Below are 18,835 nucleotides of genomic sequence, written 5' to 3'. Positions count from 1 at the left end.
ATATACAGACTAAAAATGTGGGTGATATGTTTAAATAATTCATTAATTTGCTATCTCATTCATCTAAAACTTTTTAGGAGAAAATCACAACAATTTGGTTTATTTTTAGCTTATATTTCCTGCAAAACAGTTACATTTGAAAAGGTCAGGACTACTGACCTGTAAGTATTAATAATCCTTTTGCAATTACCATAGTAATTTGTTCCATATGCCTATAAAATGTTTCCCAGACTTACTGGATTATTACCTGCTGAGAAGTTCAAAAGTATCTATTTGATATTTTTTCCAACTGAGAAGCAATTCTGCCTCAATCCGTCAATAGTGCTGAATTATATATTGAAGTATGTCCTATCAAATAATATTTTCAGTAGCTGTTAAGTATATCTATGATTACCTAACAAGATTATTAATGTATTTCTTTTGCTCTTAATGTATCAGCGATGGGAATGAAACCATTGTTTTTTGAGAGTTGTCACTTTTGAGTATTTTTGGAAAAATACACAAAGTACCCAGTTTTCATCAACTTCTTTGGGACACTTAGAAATTTACATGATATTAAGGAGAGAGAGAAAGGAAATGATGACGGCACTGAAGTCCAAAGTGCACGTCCTTTCTTTATTTCTTCATTTAGTTATTGCTTAGACATTTCTAAATCCCATTTTTATGTGAAGGAAACTGGAGGAGTTTCCCGTAAGCAAGCTGACTCCTGGGTGATTCAAGCATTCAGGTAATGCTGGGGCAGACTTTGGACCTTGGTGAGTCACCAGAAGAAATGAAGGTTCAGATCGTGCAAAGTAAGGCTGAGCCGGGAACCCACTTGAAAATGAAAGAAACAACTCGAGAAAAACAACTTTCTTGGTAAGATCAGACTGCTCTTTCCCCTATAATTTATATGTCTATCGAACAGTAAATAGAAAAAGAAAAGAAAAACAAAATGGAAAAACAAAATCAAAACCAAATTAAAATCAGAGGCAATGAATGTAGGAAAGAAAGCTTGGCCTTGAGCATACAGACTCCCGTTTTAGCTCCGGAACTGTAATCTTTTAATTGAAACTTTGCTCTGTTCCTAAGCATTCAACTGTTACTAACAAATTTCACGAAGTGTCTATTTTGAAAACACGGTTGTTTTAGGCAAGCAGCGTCTTCAGTAAATTTGTGTTTTAATTGCGAGAAGGTAGAGTATGATTTGAGAGTACCTAAATTAGAAATGTTTTTTATTCCTTTTCAGGAGCATAAATAAATAAACAGGGATAATGAAAAGCCTTCCTTAGAGTGTGTAATGAACTGTGGTTAGAGAAGAATTTAAAAATGATTACTTCGTCTGTGGTAATTTAAGACAAGCACTGTGTAACGTAAGGGATATGCCTTTTTATGTGTACTTTGCCCAACGTGCATGAACTTACTTCACAGGTACTAGAAATTAGGGGAAAAGACTATATTAATGAGAATCAACTTACTTATTTCAGCATATATTCACTCATTCAAACTTTGAATGCATTATCTGGAATGAAGAGATTTTTCTCATTCATTTTACCCTTTCTACCGGGAATAGGAGTACTCTGCTTTTAGCCTCATCATCTCTCTTGAAGGGAAGGCTGGAGGGGCAGATGTGGGGCTCACCAACACCTCTCCTTACTACCAGGAGCGAATGGTTGGAAAAATGAGTAGTAGTTCACGATCAGCAACTTCTGTCTGCTCTTGTTTCTCGTGGAGGATAAGCTGTGCCTTAGAACCCGGTGGGTTGAACGATGGGGTCTTCTGCCCACCCTCAGAGCTGATCTCAGTCATGGTGCTGTATATAGATTCAAAAGTATTCAAAGGATGATACTCTTTTTGTGTGTGTGTGTGTGTGTGTGTGTGTGTGTGTGTGTGTGGTTATTCAGGATTCAACAGTTTTGCCAATTTATATAGGGAATAGCAACCTAAAACTCCAGTGCCCATCTGCTCTTCACATAGGCTGAGAGACCTAGTGCAAATTAAATTACTCACACCCGTGTCTTTTCCATTTAACCTATATATACATGTTTGAATGTGCAGGATCAGATACCTGTGAAATGACGGCACTGGAGCCAGCGAGCTCTGAGGTTGACTAGGCTCTGACAGTCAATCAGGTGACTGTTGAAAGCCCTGGGCAGCTCTTACTTGAAACTAAGGAACATGGACCTGACTGCTAGATAAAGCCCAATGGAACTCAGGGATAAAAGGGGAACTTCACTTATTCTTTTACATTTTTTATGAGTTGCTTATAATTTTGCACATATATGTGATTGCTTGTGCACTTAGAAATTGACAGTTGCAGAAGCTTGAAGTTCGTACTAATCCCTTGCAGAGTCTCAATATACACTGAACTTCATATAGGCCTTAGAAATCCCTTCCTTCCCCCCTTCCCTCCCTCCTCCTCCCCCCTTCTTCCTTCCTTCCTTTCTCTTTCTTTCTTTCTTTCTTTCTTTCTTTCTTTCTTTCTTTCTTTCTTTCTTTCCTTCTTTATCTCTTTCTTTCTTTCTTTCTTTCTCTCTTTTTATTTCCTTCCTTCCTTCCTCCTTTCTTTCCTTCTTTCCTTCTTTCTCCATAGAAATTCCTGAACTTAGAAGATTTGGGTTTAAGTACTGGTTCTGCTTCTTCCTGGCCTTGTACCACTGCAAGTTACATCCTCTCTTCAAGCTCAGTTTTTTAATGGAAAATGCAATCATTCTCTTTCCCAGACTGGAAACTGACCTTTCCTGCTGTCTGCAGGAATGTAGTAAGCAGGGATCTTCCTTTCACTGCTTCTGCAGCCCCTTCACATTCAATGAGTAGAAAAATCATTTTGACTCCTCTTCATATCATTTCTCAGCTTACTCTCCTCCATTTCTGTGGCCATTACCCTAGTTGAGATTATTATGACAGTGCGCTTGAAATGATCTATCAGATTCCTAACAGGCATAGATGCCTTCTATAGCTTTTATTTTTACCCTTGATTTTGTATCTTATTATCTGCTGCCAGTTTAATCTTCTTGAGGCACAGCTCTCATCTTGTAATTTTTTCCTTAAACCTCTTTAAATGGATTTCTTTGTGAACAGAATGAAGGCCAAACTGAAAATGCATCTAACACGAGTGTACCCTAGTGTGTCTAATACTAGGTCGACTAGGCTCTGACAATCAATACATTTTCCCTGATGTTTCTTCATATTTAAATTCAGGTTTTGCATTTTGGGCAAAGATACCAGAGACTAAGATTGTGACCTTCTCGGCATATCATATCAGAAGTCATTTGATGTTGATTTGTTCCATTACTAAAAATGGTAACTTGGTGAAGGTGAAGTCTGCTGGGGTTCTCCACTGCAAAGTCACTATATTTCTTTGTGCACAGTAAAGATCTTATGAGGACATAATCTGAGAGTACTTAAGTATCCTGTTATTTATCACACTTTCACTGCTAACTTTAGCATCCACTGATGATTCCTGCCTGAAACAATTATTACTGTGGTGGTTGCCAAATGGTGATTTTCTATTTCAATCATTCCTTAATCTACAGATGCTAGTTAGAAATTTATGGTAAGGAAAAGTTTTTCTGTCTATTTATCCATTCATTGGTTCATTCATTATTTATATTTGTATGCACAAATGAATTCTTATTTTATTCCTTGGATTATAATCTATCAGAATCATTACTTATTTTGTTTAATTTTCTCATATTTGGCCTTTGCAAGTTCCCTTCAGGTTGGCTCCTATATCTTTTTAAAATGTGCCCATCCTTCCCCACTTTTTAAAGCACTTCCGTATTTTCTAACACCACAAGATATTTCAGGCTCATCTTGTACTTTCCCTGCCTTAATCCTACAACCAGCTATTTTTCCAAGGACTCATAATTTTCTGGTATTGGAGGATAGTACTTAGAAACCAAGATTTGGGCACTAGGTAGACTCACTGACATTGGGGTATCACAATACTAGTACTCATTAGAATTCTCAAGGTCATGACAAGCAAACAATGATTGAGGACCAGTTCTGTATTAAAGGAAGCTAAGGAAACCCAGCTAAATGTAAAGTGTGATTTTTGCCTTGGATCCTGGACCAAAAGAGAACATTAGTGAGACAATTGAAGAAATTTGAGTAAGTTTGGTAGGTTAAATAATATTGTGTATTGTATCATAATTTTATACATACTGATCTTCCTGTCATGGGCCAGCCAAAATAGCATCATCACACACGTATAATTGACTTTGAATGTCACCCCACACTTGTCAGAATGGCTAAAATCAACAACACAAGAAACAACAGGTGTTGGTGAGGATGTGGAGAAAGGGGAACACTGTTGCACTGTTGGTGGGAATGCACACTGGTGCAGCCACTCTGGAAAACAGTATGGAGGTTCCTCAAAACGTTAGAAATAGAACTACCCTATGATCCAGCAATTGCACTACTGAGTATTTACCCAAGTAATACAAAAACACTAATCCAAAGGGACACATGCACCCCTATATTTACAGCAGCATTATTTATAATAGCCAACAGTGTCCATATATAAACAAGTGTATATATAATGGAATATTATTCAACTATGAAAAAGAATATAGTCTTGCCATCTGCAACAACATGGATGGAGTAGAGAGTATAATGCTGAGTGAAATAAGTCAGTCAGAGAAAAACAAATACCACATGATTTCACTCATATATGGAATTTAAGAAACAAAACAAGCAAAGGGAGAGAGAGACCAAGAAACAGACTCTTAACTATAGAGAACAAACGAACAGTTACCAGAGGGGAGGGTTTGGTGCGGGGTAAAATAGGCGATGGGGCTTAGGGAGTACACTTGTCGCGATGAGCACTGGATGACGTGCAGAAGTGCTGAATCACTATACTGTACATGTGCATCTAAGATAGCACTGTATGTTAACTAACTGGAATTAAAATAAAAACAAAGAAGATTCAGGTCTCTGCAACTGAAGGAACTGATCTGAGTTAGGGGCAAGATAATTTAGAAATAACTTTACCATTTAGGTATTTTGAAATTAATTATTATGTATGCCAAAAGTTGTCTAATTAATCTCCTTTTTTAAAAAGATTTACTTATTTGAGAGAGAGAGAGAGAGCATGAGCAGGGGGAGGAGCAGAGGGAGAGAGAGACAAGCAGACTCCTCACTGAGTGTGGAGCCCAACATGGGGCCTGATCCCAGGACCCTGAGATCATGACCTGAGCCAAAATCAAGAGCCAGATGCCCAGGCACCCCTAATTAATCTCCTTTTGATGAACATTTACATTGTTTCTATTTTTCCATGAAAATATGTAAAGCTGTATTAAATATATTTCGTACAAACATTTTCAAACAGTTGAAAATCTCCTTGGGATACATTTCTTGAAGTGAGGTTGGTTAAATAATTTATGGTACAGCCATAAGCAATATGAAGTTATTAAAAATTATGATTTAGATCAACATTTGGCTAACTATAGCCTATGGGCCAGATCATTTGTGTCCATCCATTTGCATATTGTCTAAGGCTGCTTGCATGCTACAGTGCAGAGACGAGAGTTGAGTGACTACAACTGGGACCATATGGCTCACAAAGCCTAAAATATTTATTATCTGGCCCTTTCTAGAAAATGTTTCCTAGCCGTGATATAGATTATTAATATGCAGGCTGACAATATTGCTGAGTGAAAAAGAGACATTTTTATTACATATCATATATATTACATTAATATTTAATAGTAAAGTTTAAATCAAATATCCTATTTATTTAAAATTATATATGGGCAAGAGACTCAGCAAGGTTGTTCACCAAAGTGCATAAGTAGTTCTGCTTTTTACATTCTTATTTATAATTTTTTGCATACTCTACATTTTCTTAAAAGGGTTGTCTTGGATTGTTTTCACATTTACACTTTAACTCCTCAGACCATTCTGTTCAGTCTTCTGTGCCCAAAATTAGTGAAACAAGATAGCAATGATCACAAGAGACTTGGAATGACACTTTTTAGTTTTTAAGTGGGGTGAGTATACATGGCAGATTGCGTGGGACAGGGCTGGTTCGTGACTACTGGGACTATAATGTCAGCATAGGCATGTGTTTCTCTTAATTCTATGGTAGGTCTTCACAGCCTTTGGAGCTGCTCTTTGTCTCTTACGTGTCCTTTGAGTGTTGATGACCTCTGGGCTCTGTCATGGGCCGTGTCCCTTCTCACTCTATTCGCTTTCCTGGGAACTCGCCCCAATTCTCATAGTTTGGTTTACACCTGTATACTGATGATTCCTAAATCAGTACCTGTAACGTGCAAAGCAACGCTTTCTGGGTATTTTTAAGATATCTCAAATCTAATGTAATCTCGGTGTCATCCTTGACATCTCCCCTCCCCTCCATCTCCCGTTTCTCCAGTCAGCAAAAATCTCTGGCAATCTAACTTCCTAAATATTTCATACATAGGTCCCCAGCCTTACTACCACTGTCCGATTCTCTTGTTCTTAACTCTTTCACTACATACCTTTAAGTTACCTACCAGACCACAGCCAGAAAACTCAGTCCTAAATAACAACCTGAAAATAATATAGAGAGTGCTCAAGTCACTCTCTTTTTAAAATCACTTCAGAAAACCTCCCATTGCCTAGTGATTTGTTTTAAGTGTGGTCCATGAACAATCTTTATTAGACTCCCCCCCTGGATTACATATTAAAAAATTTGAAGCCCGAAGTCTGGCCTCCATCACAGTTACTGAATCAGAATTTACGGGTGATAGAGGCCTAGAAGTTTCTATTCTTAACACCACCAGATGATTTTCATGTGCTTTAATGCTTGAGAACTACTGGCCTAGGCCTGTATCAATCATCCCAAGCTATTTATGAGAGCAGCCAAAGCCTTCCATGGTGTGATTCTCATTAATTTCTCACTATTTTTTTTTAGCCTGACTTAAACTGTACATTCGATTAATACAGATTTCTGTACCTTCCTGCTTTTACCTTGCTGTTTAACTTCTGTATATCTTCACCATTCCCTCTAACTAAAATACTTCTCCCCGCTTACTTCACCTGACCCACTCATAAATATACTAAAAGTCTTCAGACTGTTGCAAGCCTGCCTGGCCTCCCCCGCCCGGCTCTGCCTCCTGAGTGTGTTACTGCTGAGCTCTGTCATCACGCCTGTCACGTAGTTAATACTCAATAAAGGCTTGGCAAATGGAGTTTAATAATAGACTTATATGAAGCTTCTTAGAATGTATGGATTCTCTCCATTACTTTTATTGCCCAACAAATCACCACAAAACTTGGAGGCTTTAAATAACAACTTATTTTGCTTCTAATTCTGTGGGTTGACAGTTTGGCCTGGGATCGGTTGGGCAGTTCTGCTGATACCATTTGGGCTCCTCACCTGTCTGTGGTCAGCTGCTGGCCAGCTGGGCGGCTTTGCTTCAGGGGGCTTCGGCAGGCTGACTGTGGGCTGGAGCAGTGACAATTTGCAGCGACTCCTCCATCCTGTAGAAGCCTAGACCGACCAGGCTTGAGGCGTGTTCAGATGAACGCAGCAGATTCTAGGAGAGAGACAGAGAGAGAGAAAGAGTGGGAGAAGGAGGTGGGAAGAAAAACTGAAAGTTCTTTTGAGTATTATTCTCGGAACTGGCACAAAATCATTTTTGCCACTTCTTACTAGCCAAAGCAAATGACCACACCAGCCCAAATTCATGATGGGCAAATAGCCTTCATGCCTTGGTCAGAGGCACTACAAAGTATTATGGCCATTTTTGCAATCTACTGCATGGGTCTAATATATCTAAATGCATAATTGTTATTTATAATATAACTTTAAACTGGATTCTAATATTTTATCACTACCATCACCCTCACCTTGTAAATACCCTTATTTCATTTTATCTTCAAACCATTCCATTGCCAAATGTTACTGTTTCTTTTCTAGCTCTGTCACCTAATTTCTGTTCAGTTAGCCTGTTCCAGAGTACCGTACCTTTGCATCTATTCATGAGCAATATGAATAAGCATGTACCACTTAGTTAATTACTTGGATCTGGTTAAGTCTTCACATGAAGCCAACATTCCCAGGCATAGCAAACTACAGACTCTGAGAGTGGACATGCTGCCAATCAGAAAACATACCATCCTTGTATCCTTGAATGTTACCTTTCATTTTCAGCTTTACTGCCTTAAAAAATGCACAATACCTAGCTTTCATTCTGTCATATCAGTTGACCTATTTTCTGTTTTGAAAGTGATATTCATCTTTCTGCCTACTAGAGGGGTTCTTTACTGCTAAAAAGAGCTTTCCTTAAAGGGCGAAACCATCCAAGGTCAAGTCTGTTGGCCTCTTCACTGGTAGGGTGGGTTACGCTCTGACTTGGAGCTCGTTCTCTGAACCCTAGCATTCATTATTAGCGTCTGTGCCTTCCTGTCCTGATTTCCATGGTTAGTCTGGGACTTTTACTTTATTGGCATTTAATTTCATTTCCTCACCAGACCTTAGAAGGAAATCTAGCAATATCTGATATTTGCAAATAACATGAGACACAAGAAGGGCATGGAAATTATTAAGTAGGCTTTTGAGTTTTCTACCCTAGGGACTTTTTTTTTTTTTTGGCCTTATTGCTTCTCTAATTTTCCTCCTCATGGATTCTGAATTAAACTCTCAGCAATCTTTAATTTTTTTTCTTTAACACAGAAATGGATTTTATGCAAACAGTTGGGAACTGGACATTTCTGTTTCCAAGAAGCAACATAATTTCTTTCTTATTTTTGAGGACACTTTGGTCACCGTGTTTCCCTGTTTGCGGCCTCACTGAAGCTTAGCGTCCAAGCCTGTCATTCACCAAGGGGAGAAAGTCATAGAATTTGCTTTGTGACCTGGGATATATGGGATGTAAGTGTGTGTTACAAACCTTAATGCATAAAGCTGCTACTTTTGATACAGTCTGGCTCATGGAGAGATGGGATTTAGCTGCTTGTAATGAGAATTTGATGTGACTGGAAATTGAGCAGAAGCATCTTTTTACTGAAGGTGGCGAGCCTTATAACAATCATTTAGTGCCAGAAGTTATTGTTTTTCACATTACTTTTCAACTGTAAAACCTTTCAGAACCTTATAAGAAAATCCTTGTCCTTGTTCAAGCCACAAAAAAACTTGGTAACTTTTTCCTTATATCCACATGAAGAAAAAGAACATAGTAATATCCCCTCACCCCCGCTTTTAAACATCTGTCTCAGATGTTCTTTACGTGAAAGGTCTTCTTTCCCTCTTTCTAGGTCAGAACTGTCCTCTGATGAAATCTCATTTTCCCTCTTTTTCCCCCTGCGAGAATCTCAAGGAAAAAGAGAAAAGAATAAAGAGAAAGAAAAAAAGAAATCCAGACATGATGTTGGAGACGAAGGTGTACAGAGAAAGTTTTTGAAAAAAAAAAAGTTCTTTAGACTTTAGTTAGAATCTTTCTTACAATGCGTGCATAAATAAACATTTCAGTCGCTGCAGATTTTTACAAGAGGATGGGTGCCAGCAAACCTCAAATCAGACATTCGAATTGAAGTTAGGGAAAAATCATTCTGTTTCTTGCTCCATTCACAAATCACTTTAGAAACAGTCCATATGAATTTTCTCACTCAGTTTTTCCATTTATAAAATGGGTATCAATTCAAGTGAAAAAAAATTTGTGAGTTGATTTCTGTTTCAGAAGTATATTTTTATCTCATCTCAGGTGTCATTTTTAAGCAGTAGTAAACGCTTCCCCACCGGAGAATATATTTAGAAAAATTAGTGAGTAGAGATTTGTAATTTTTAAAAAGTTTTTTCTGGGGGGCTTTTAGTGGATCTGATAAAAAATATTTTAAGTTCCAATCTTCTGCAAATATGTGAGTTATGCCATTAGTGAGTTTAGCTCTACTTTATATATTCTGTTGAATTTCAGCGCTGTCTTCCCAAGTATTTTTCTCTGGTTTGGCAACTATTCCCTATAGAAAAGCAGGATATTAAAAGGGTCACTTCAGTTTTCACCAAAATGACAGTGAAGGTTTTATCAACCTGTGTGAGACTGATTTTTTAAAATCAATACCAGCATTTACGAGCTTCCAGGATTAAGAAGATCTTAACGTTCCACGCACAGGGCTGGCTGTCCTCACAGCTGTAGAAGAGAGGACAGGACAAGTCTGTCATTCTCTTGGGTAGTTAGGTGTGCTTAGAAGAGGTACAGGATGGTGGCAGAAGGGCTTGCAGGAGATGTCCTGAAGACTATAGGCTTGTGATGTTGAGGGTTAGATGTTGCCAACATACTTCTGTGGTCATCTCCGCAGAGAAAATGATGCTGGCTCAACCCCGTCTTGTGAAATTAGAGGAGAAATATTTCCGTACTTGTATTTCCTGCTGCTCCTCTGATGTGATGTCCTGAGATGTGAGGATGCTGGGGGGAGGCCAGTCTCTGCACAGCACTCAGGTGGCTCCAGGAAAATTGATGGACAGAGTGACAGCCACCCTACTCCAACTGTAGACTTTAATTTTAGCAGGTATAAAAGCTACCTCTGGAGTTAAATGTAAATAAATATTTCAATATATGAGGAACAAGAGCAAGCCATAATAAAGGGTAATTCAACAACTTTCTTTTCTCATTAATTTTGGTGTGCTTTTGCACTGTTCAGCTAATGCACTGAGCATTTAAAGTTAATGCCAGGTCTAGGTAAACTAGTGTCCTAATTAATACATGCATTGAATTATCATGGGTTTGTTATAAGGTCTATGATTATAAGTTTCAATACGTAAAGATCTGCAGGTGGTACTCTAGGATTAAATCACAAAATATATCGATAAAACTGATGCATATGATTTTACTAGTTGCGAGCCTGCTCCGTATGGAAACACTATGAGTTGCTTTCAACAAGATATCCTTAGTGTTTTATGCTCTCAAATATTATACGCAATTACTCATAAAAATGAGAAGTAAATGCTCCATTTTTAATCTCGGTTCATTAAATAGAAGGTACGCATTAAAAACTAACATTAAAAAAATGCTCCTCAAGCCACAAAAAGAAAACAAGCAAAAACAGACAGTGAAATAAAATGGTAGCAGCGTAACCACTCCACTACCTCAGGTTCTGTCTGGCTCTTCACACGCATGCTGTCGTTTCATCAGTGAATGAGAGCACATTCATCCCTTTTCATCCCACTCACTGCAAAAAAATTTTGCTTATTGTCAGCTAAACATGAGGAGTGTTGTCCTAAGTGCGAGGACATTAGCCCTTTAGCTAACCAACCCTTGCAAGAATTGGAGAGCCACGATGACAGACTTACTGTGCCTCGGATGTCACTAGCATTCTGGGTCTTGGTGTCCCCCCTCCTTTGGGCCACGTGGAGAAGTAGGGCTGCTCGGTCTCCTTGGAGATGGGAGGCCCATGGGCCCATCTCTAGCTAATGAGCAGTGAGAGGAGGTAATATGTGTTAATTCCAGGCCGAGGCTATGAAAACCCCCTTGGGATCCTCTAGTCTCCCTTCGGCTGCAGGAACTAGAAAGGGAGACTCACCCCTGATGAAGAAGCTCAAGAAATTGAGGCCTCCTTTAGTCCAAGTCCCTAACTCCTACACAGCAAATTCTCTACCACCTCTCAACACCCACTGCATGTTTACGAGAAGAAGGAAGTGAACCTTTCTTATGTGAATTCACTGAGATTTCCAGGTAAATTTGTTAAGAGCGGTGCAACCTAGTCTAGCCTAAATAATGCCTATGGATTGGATAATTTCTTCACCTTTAGGCCTTATATTCAGGTATATTATTAATACTTGTGTCTAAATGAAGCCCTATTTCCTCCTTAACTTTGAGCTTTCACCTTCCTTCTTTCCTTATTTTCTGCTGCCAGATTTTTGTCAGTGTCTTATCTGGACTAGGACGAGTAATTTTGGAAGATAGCGAGTGGAGGGAAGGTGGGAGGCAGGACAAATAAATGCTATGAACCCAGAGGACAGAGCAGGGTCAGTCTGGATAGAAAGCCACAAGGGACAGAACAGGCAACGAGTGACCTGAGGCCACAGGCTGGTCTTGAAATTTGGGAGTCAAGGAGAGGAAGGGTGCCATGATTAGTGCCTGTGGGCTCTTCCAGAAGTGTGAGATGACAGGTGGGGTATAGAATTTGGAATGAAGGACTGAGAACCCAGCATTTTAGGATTGAAAAGGGCAATTGCGTTTGTCTTGGTGGGTACTAGGGATGGGTCAAGAGCCTGCTAAGGAAGTTGAGTCTTAGAGGCAAAGGCCCTGGGGAGTGAGGCTAAAGCCGGCCTGGAGCAGTCACGTTTCAAGTACAGAGGTTAGAGATGGCTTTGACGTTGCTGCTGCACTGCTTGTCCGGCNTTCCTCGTGGCTCTGGAAGCAGGACCAGCGCCTAGAAGGGGAGGTAGGGGACTGAGCCCACAGACGAGACTGGAGCCCTGCAGGAACAGACATTAGAGTACAGTGGAGTGGGGAACACCACTATCTCTGACAGACCTACTTTGCGGACCTCAATTCTATTTTATGTATTATATGGCACGTGAGTTACGTCAATTCCATCTTATCCTTCATCACAGATATTCCCTACCTCTACCTTTATAATTTATTCTATTTGTCAAATACCTGTAGTGACTCTCCACAATTTGGGGGTTTATGTTCACCCAACTACAGCAGGTTTTGTGATGTAGTGTGGACATTAAGAAGGCCCCCTGGAGTGGGTGTCTGCAATCCTGAGCATAGAGCCGCATCCTACCACTGACGGCTGCCTGTGTGACCACCGGCAGGTCATGTGACCCCTCTGGCTCAGTCGCTTCCTCTGTGGAAGCCGTGGGTCTGTGAGTTTGTGGGAGGTGGGGGAGGGTGGACTAGATGAACTTCAAGGCCTTCATGTCTCTTCAGTTCTCTGTGGTGAGTCTGACTTTCACAGAAGTTGCATTTCTGGGAAGTGACAGAGCTTTACACACTCTTCCTCTTTGCCTCTTGTCTATGTCGGTCTTAACATCTGAACCAAAATTCAGCTCCAACTTTAATCCTTTCTTGGTTTTCTTCTCTCCACAACTCTCCCCCCCAATTTTCTGTCAGCAGCCCTACCCTGCAAACTGTCAGCTTCCCTCCAGCGAAGTCAGCAGCTGCGAGCACCCATGAAGATGTCCCCTCCACGCACCAGCAACCTCTCCAGGCAGCCTCTTTGAGAGCTTCTCTCAGGCTGAGCAGCTGTGTGAAAACCAGACTGGGGTGTGATATTGGAGGCTGGCTGCCGGCCCCCAGTGGTAACAGCAGGGCAGTTTTGTGTGGTATTGGTTTTGATACATCAGAAAAAAAAGAGAAGAAAGAGCGCCTCTCGGTCCTCTGTCTTCTCTTCTCCTGCCTGTATATAAGGGGAGATCGTGCAGGTTTCCCGGGTATCCGTTTAGATGATCAAAACTGCAATCGATACTTTCCTCTGCAATTTGTGCACCTCTCTAGGCCTTTATCCTTCTTACTATAACTGCTAAGCTCATCTTTCTGACTCAAAGTGGAAATAAAACTGTCTTAGGTGATATAAAACATTTTTCCCAAATAACACATCAGCAGGAAATCTCCACATGCATATCCTGCCCTCCCGTCACAGTTAACTTATCCCAGACTGAGCTAATGGTCTTGCTCCCTGTGACCCAGGCTACCTCTCCTCCCCAGGTGACCCCATTTTGGTCAGTGGCACCTGCTTTCTTCCCAGTCTGCAAGCCTTGCATTCTTCCCTACTTCTTCCTTTCTCTTTATCCCGTAGACCTTGTCAGACGTTAAGTTCTTTTACCTTTTTCCCAAATTGTCTCTAACATTGGCTCTTTTTCCTATTTCTGTTACCACAACTGTAATCCATGTCTTCATTTAAAAAAGCAGTAACTGAATAGACTGGTGATGGGTAGTAAGGAGGGCACGTATTGCATGGTGCACTGGGTGTTATACACAACTAATGAATCATCGAGCCTTACATCGGAAACCGGGGATGTACTGTATGGTGACTAACATAATATAATAAAAAATCATTAAAAAAAAAAGAAATATAAAAAAATAAAAATAAAAAAGCAGTAACTGTTTTTCTTTAGTCTTGTACAAGTCGAACTCCTGTCTGGAGTCAGGGACCCCAATAATACCTGCCTTAGTGTTGGAGGGGCGGTGGATATGGCGATGTCCCCACTCAGCTGGCGGCAGGGGAAGCAGGGCCTGCCTGGTGGTCCAGGAAAGTCTCTTGGTCTTGCTGGTGTGGAAAGAGGAGACTCCCATGGGCGCTGTTCAGAAACTGTACCTTTGCCACACATGGTTTTATGGACAAAGCCATCGTCTGGCTGGTGGAAGTCCTGGCTTCCAATTGCAGCTGGGGCACTCGGCTTGCGAGGCAGTGAAGCCTCAGTTTTTTGCCCACACTTAAGAGGTTTAAATTCGTCCCATCTCTCCTCTCCGGCCTGTGTGTCTCCACAGGTCACCTACAGATAAGAACTCTCCTCTCTCACCGAATAGGAAAAAATAAATATAGGCACTTTCTGCCAGTGGGCGGAAACAGAAATGCTTTTAAAAAAATGTTTTTTTCAACCAGCCTCAGGGCCCTCACCCTAATAAGCTGGCTCTGAGGACTAGATAAATCAACTGTAAAATGCCCCTCTGCAACTCTTTAGTGCCTAATAAATACATGAGATAGACTGTGTCATAACTAAGTCTTACAGATTCTCCCTCCTTGACATTTTTCAGGTCTGCTCTCCCCTCCACACCACGGGCTGCTATCTTTACAAATATGCTTACTGGCTCTCACCTGGGCACTGACTAGCTTTCTAAATATGCCATCTTTGCCATATTTTCTCAGCCTCCAATCTGTCCTTCCCGGAATGCCAGAATGTCTGTGTAAGTCCCATGGCTGCAGTCTGATGGCTTGAGGAACTTCCACAGGCTCTACTTCGTACCCTCTCTCCCAGACATCTTGTGGCTCGATGTGGTTGGTAGCTATCCTGCAGCCTAATATTTGGATTCTTCATGGCTTTTACTTTTCATCTTCCCCATTGAGTATGTTGAATTCTCCTCACCTACATGCAGAATAGTTTTTCAGACTCTGACACTCCCACCAGGTCCCTAGGAGCCCGGCGTGGATGCAGTTGATATTAGGAGGGTACATAAGAGTTCCTAGGCAAAGAATTGGGACAAAGCTCTCCAGGCAGAGGGACTAGCATCTGCTGAGACTCTGTGGCAGGAGAGAACACAATATGCTTAAGGCATCATTTTGCAAACTTCTTCTGACTGTGATATTTGGTTACAAATAGATTTTTCATCATGATGCAGTACACATATAATTGGACGAGGGGAATCTAACAAATAACACTTTGATATATTTCTCTTCTCCCATTTCATTAGAATAAAATGCTGATCTTGACCAACTGAATTATTTTCACACTTCACTAAAATCCATTAAAGAGCTTGAAAGTACAAAAGCACAGGTTTGAGGTCCAGACTGGGTGGAGCCCAGGGTGTGAGGGGTAGTTTGATGCAAGATGAAACTGGAAAGGAAAGCAAAACAAATCTCTTGGTGCCGTGTCTGCCGGTTAAGTTTGTCTATCACCAACATAAAAGCCACCGAAAGACACCAAAGGGCTTAAATAAGGGGGCACTTGAGGAATGTGACCAGGTTTGTACAGTATTCTGTTTCAGACTGATTTGTGGAGGTCAAGAGTGGGTGTAGAAGACAGTTAGAGGTGTTTTTTGTTTGCTTTTGGTTTTTTACCTTTCCAAGTAAGAAACGATGGTGACTGGAATAGAAGGGGATAACTAAGCAGTGGGCACTTTGAAGCTATTGAAAGGCAGGATTTGTAGGGTTTACTGATAGTAGATCTGGAGTGTAAGGAAGCAGAGAGAGTCACAGGTGACCCTGGGTTTTCAGCCAGTGGAAATAGGACGATGGTACACCCGTTCAATGAGAAGGGAGGACTTGAAGAAAATCAGGTGGAAAGTGTATGTTGGTGTGGTCTTCTCCAGCAACAGAGCCCAAGACAGATTTAAAGGCAAGTGGTTTATTTGGGAGTTGATCCCAGGAAATGCTAATGGGAAAGTGATCAAGTGAGACAGAGAAAGGGAGGTAGGCCATAAAAGGTATACTTTTGAGAAATTTACTATGGAGTATAAGAGCTCATGCCTTTTGGGGAACTCTAGAAGCCAGTATGGAACCTGTGCCCCCAGAGTTACCCCACCTGAAGGGAAAAGGACCTGAGGTGTTTATGCCCCAGCCCTTCTCCTGTTAGTCATTAGTTGACTGGTGAACATTAATTCTCTAGCACTTCTACTTACCATGTGGAGTAAGCAGAGCGAGCTCCAGTGGCCAGGGAAAACCTTCAGACAAGAAATGCAAATGCTGGTGTTGGAAGTTGGGGGTAGGAACTGAAATAATAAAGCCAGGGTGCTATGGGTAGGGCACAGACAGCAGCCTCTGCTACAAGGTGTTGTGTGGAGAGGGAAGATGGAGGCAGCAATCTTGAGCTTAGTTGTAGATTTAATGCATCTGACCCAACTTTCAGATATACAAATAAAGACCTCATCTTTGATACTCGAGTCCAGACTTCAGAAGAGGGTGGAGAGCTGGAGTCATCTGAGCAGAGGTGATAATCCAAGAAGTGGTTGATATTGTCTATTGGAAGAAATTACAAAGCAGGCACGCCAGAGAGACTCTGCCTCAGCCATGAGGAACCCCAGCCATTAATGGCCTGATGAGGGAGAACGATACAGAAAAGAAAACAGAGTAATTCTTGGAAAATAGAACAGAAACCAAGAGAGTCCATGCTCTGAAAATCAGGGGAAGATAATACTCAGAGAAAGAAGGAGGGTCTGCAGCAACCAGTGTTGCTTAGAGGACCAAAACTGTCCATTACGTCTTGAATCATGGAGATTATTGGTCTCCACAACAAAACCTATTTTGGTGGAGCAGTGGAGATTGAAGATGGAGGGAGCATAGGAGTTGTGAGTGTGGACTGCAGAGCAGGACTGTGTTCAAACAGCTGTGTGACCTTGAGCAAGTAATTTGCCCTCGGCATCTTAGTTTCCTCATCTCTAAAATAAAGATAACCATTGTTCCTACCTCATAGAGCTACTACGATATTAAGAATCAAATGATAAAATACTTAAAACTGTGCCTGATAGATGATAAACACTAAACCAATAGTAGCAATTGTTAGTTTTTATTCTTTATATTCTGCATATTTCTCTGAAGTCAATGTTGCTCCTTCTCCCATTTCTCTCTAGCCCTTGGTGTTACACTTTCCAAGCAGATGCCTAGGATTAGGTAATATGGGAGGCCTGCCAAATGTTCCAAAGCCTCTACTCACCAGGCTACTGCAGGAATCTCGTTTCTCTGACACTGTGTTCTGATAGCTGGTGCAGGCGTCCAGTAAGAACTTTCTTTTTTCTCCCCAAGAGACTCAAGTTTCAAGGAGCGCTATATATGTGAGGTTAATTTATTTAATAAATGTCAGGCTCCTCTATTGTTTGTTATTCCATGGGGTGACTTGCTACTCCAAGTGTGGACCCCAGACCAGCATCCTCAACACCATCTGGGGGCTGGTAGAAATGCAGAATCTCAGGCTCTATCCCAGACTTGCTAATCAGAATCTTCATTTGATCAAAATCCCTGGGTGGTGCACATGCCCACTGAAACGTAAGCAGCATGCTCGTAAGAGCCCACATAGCATTGTATGGTGCCACAAACGTTCAATCTCAAATAGCTTCCTCACCTAAATGACATGATTTCAGAGAATTTTTCACAGCTTTCCTGTGACTTTGTGGTGGAAACCCCATGACCTAGTTGGTTGATGCTTAGTCAATTGCTACTCCTCTGAAATAGGCACCCCCAGTTTGGCTCTCCTATGTCCCTGCTTCAGAACTAGGACAGGGATTTAAAAAAAGGACTCAAACTGTCTATTGCATCAGAGTTCAAATGAACCTGAATGGGACTTAAAGTAAAACCTCACCATCAGCCAGGGAATCCCGTTCCTCAAAAGTAGATAAAATGGGCTCAAATCATGCCTTAGCAAAGTCCAGTGCCTCTTGCCATCCAACTTCTTGAAGTTTGCCATGTGTAGTGGACATTCTCTTGACCGTAGGTCCCTGAAGCTTCTGCTTCATCTGAATTTAGTTTGCAGATCAATGTACCAATCCTTGAATGTGACAGTTCCATTCTGTGTTAACACAGATACAGGGCTTTACTTGCCTCATTTTTCAGGAAAAAACAAAAACAAAAACAAAAAAAACTAGAAACACTTACACAATTCCTTTGTGTGCAGGACAAATTATAACAGGTTTGAGGAGATGGGAAGGACTTACCAAACTTAAATACAAAAATGCAATGTTTTGTACTAGCCAATCCTTGCCATGAAATGCCCCTTGGACATTTTTACAATGGATTCCAGCTCCCTGCCTTGTCTTTCCACCCTCCCTTCTCTCCTCCCTCTTACTTCTGTGCAGTCTCAGAAAGGAAATCATAAAAGGAAAAAGCCCCACTAATTCTTTCCATTTTGTAAGGCACTATAATTTAGTATTTAGGCTCCCTTTGTAACCCACACTCTGCTGAAGCTTTGAAAAGGCTACTTGCCATGCCATGCAACTGCAAATGGTGTGAACTCCTTCAGAAACACACAGGCTAAGCATGGAGGATGGGGGCTTATCCAAGGAAATTAGCTGGGTAGTCATAAAGTAAGGAATGTCCACTTGTAGGAAGAATAGTCTCCTCTTTCCTTTGTCTTTCCTACTCGGTATCATTCCTTGATTAGAACACTTACGAGTTTGTGTTGTCACTTTTTTTTTTTTTTTTAGAGAGAGGGCAGGGGAGGGGCAGAGCGAGAAGGAGAGAGAGAATTTAAGCAGCCTCCATTCCCAGCATGGAGGCC

At 41.0% G+C, this 18,835-nt stretch overlaps 1 protein-coding gene across 1 annotated transcript in view; it reads left to right on the top strand.

The window, feature by feature from the left end:
* The first annotated feature begins 483 nt into the window (after window positions 1-483).
* INPP4B (inositol polyphosphate-4-phosphatase type II B) overlaps window positions 484-18,835 on the top strand; it is a 501,415-nt gene continuing 483,063 nt past the window's right edge. The window contains exon 1 of the mRNA XM_008685432.2: window positions 484-858. The gene's annotated coding sequence lies outside the window, so the exon portion shown is untranslated. The remainder of the gene's footprint in view (window positions 859-18,835) is intronic.

This window comes from Ursus maritimus, unplaced genomic scaffold, assembly GCF_017311325.1.
Source record: "Ursus maritimus isolate PB19 unplaced genomic scaffold, ASM1731132v1 scaffold_11, whole genome shotgun sequence".
Classification (NCBI taxonomy): domain Eukaryota; kingdom Metazoa; phylum Chordata; class Mammalia; order Carnivora; family Ursidae; genus Ursus; species Ursus maritimus.
Note: the sequence above shows the minus strand (reverse complement) of the source record. Positions and strands in the feature narration are given on the sequence as shown.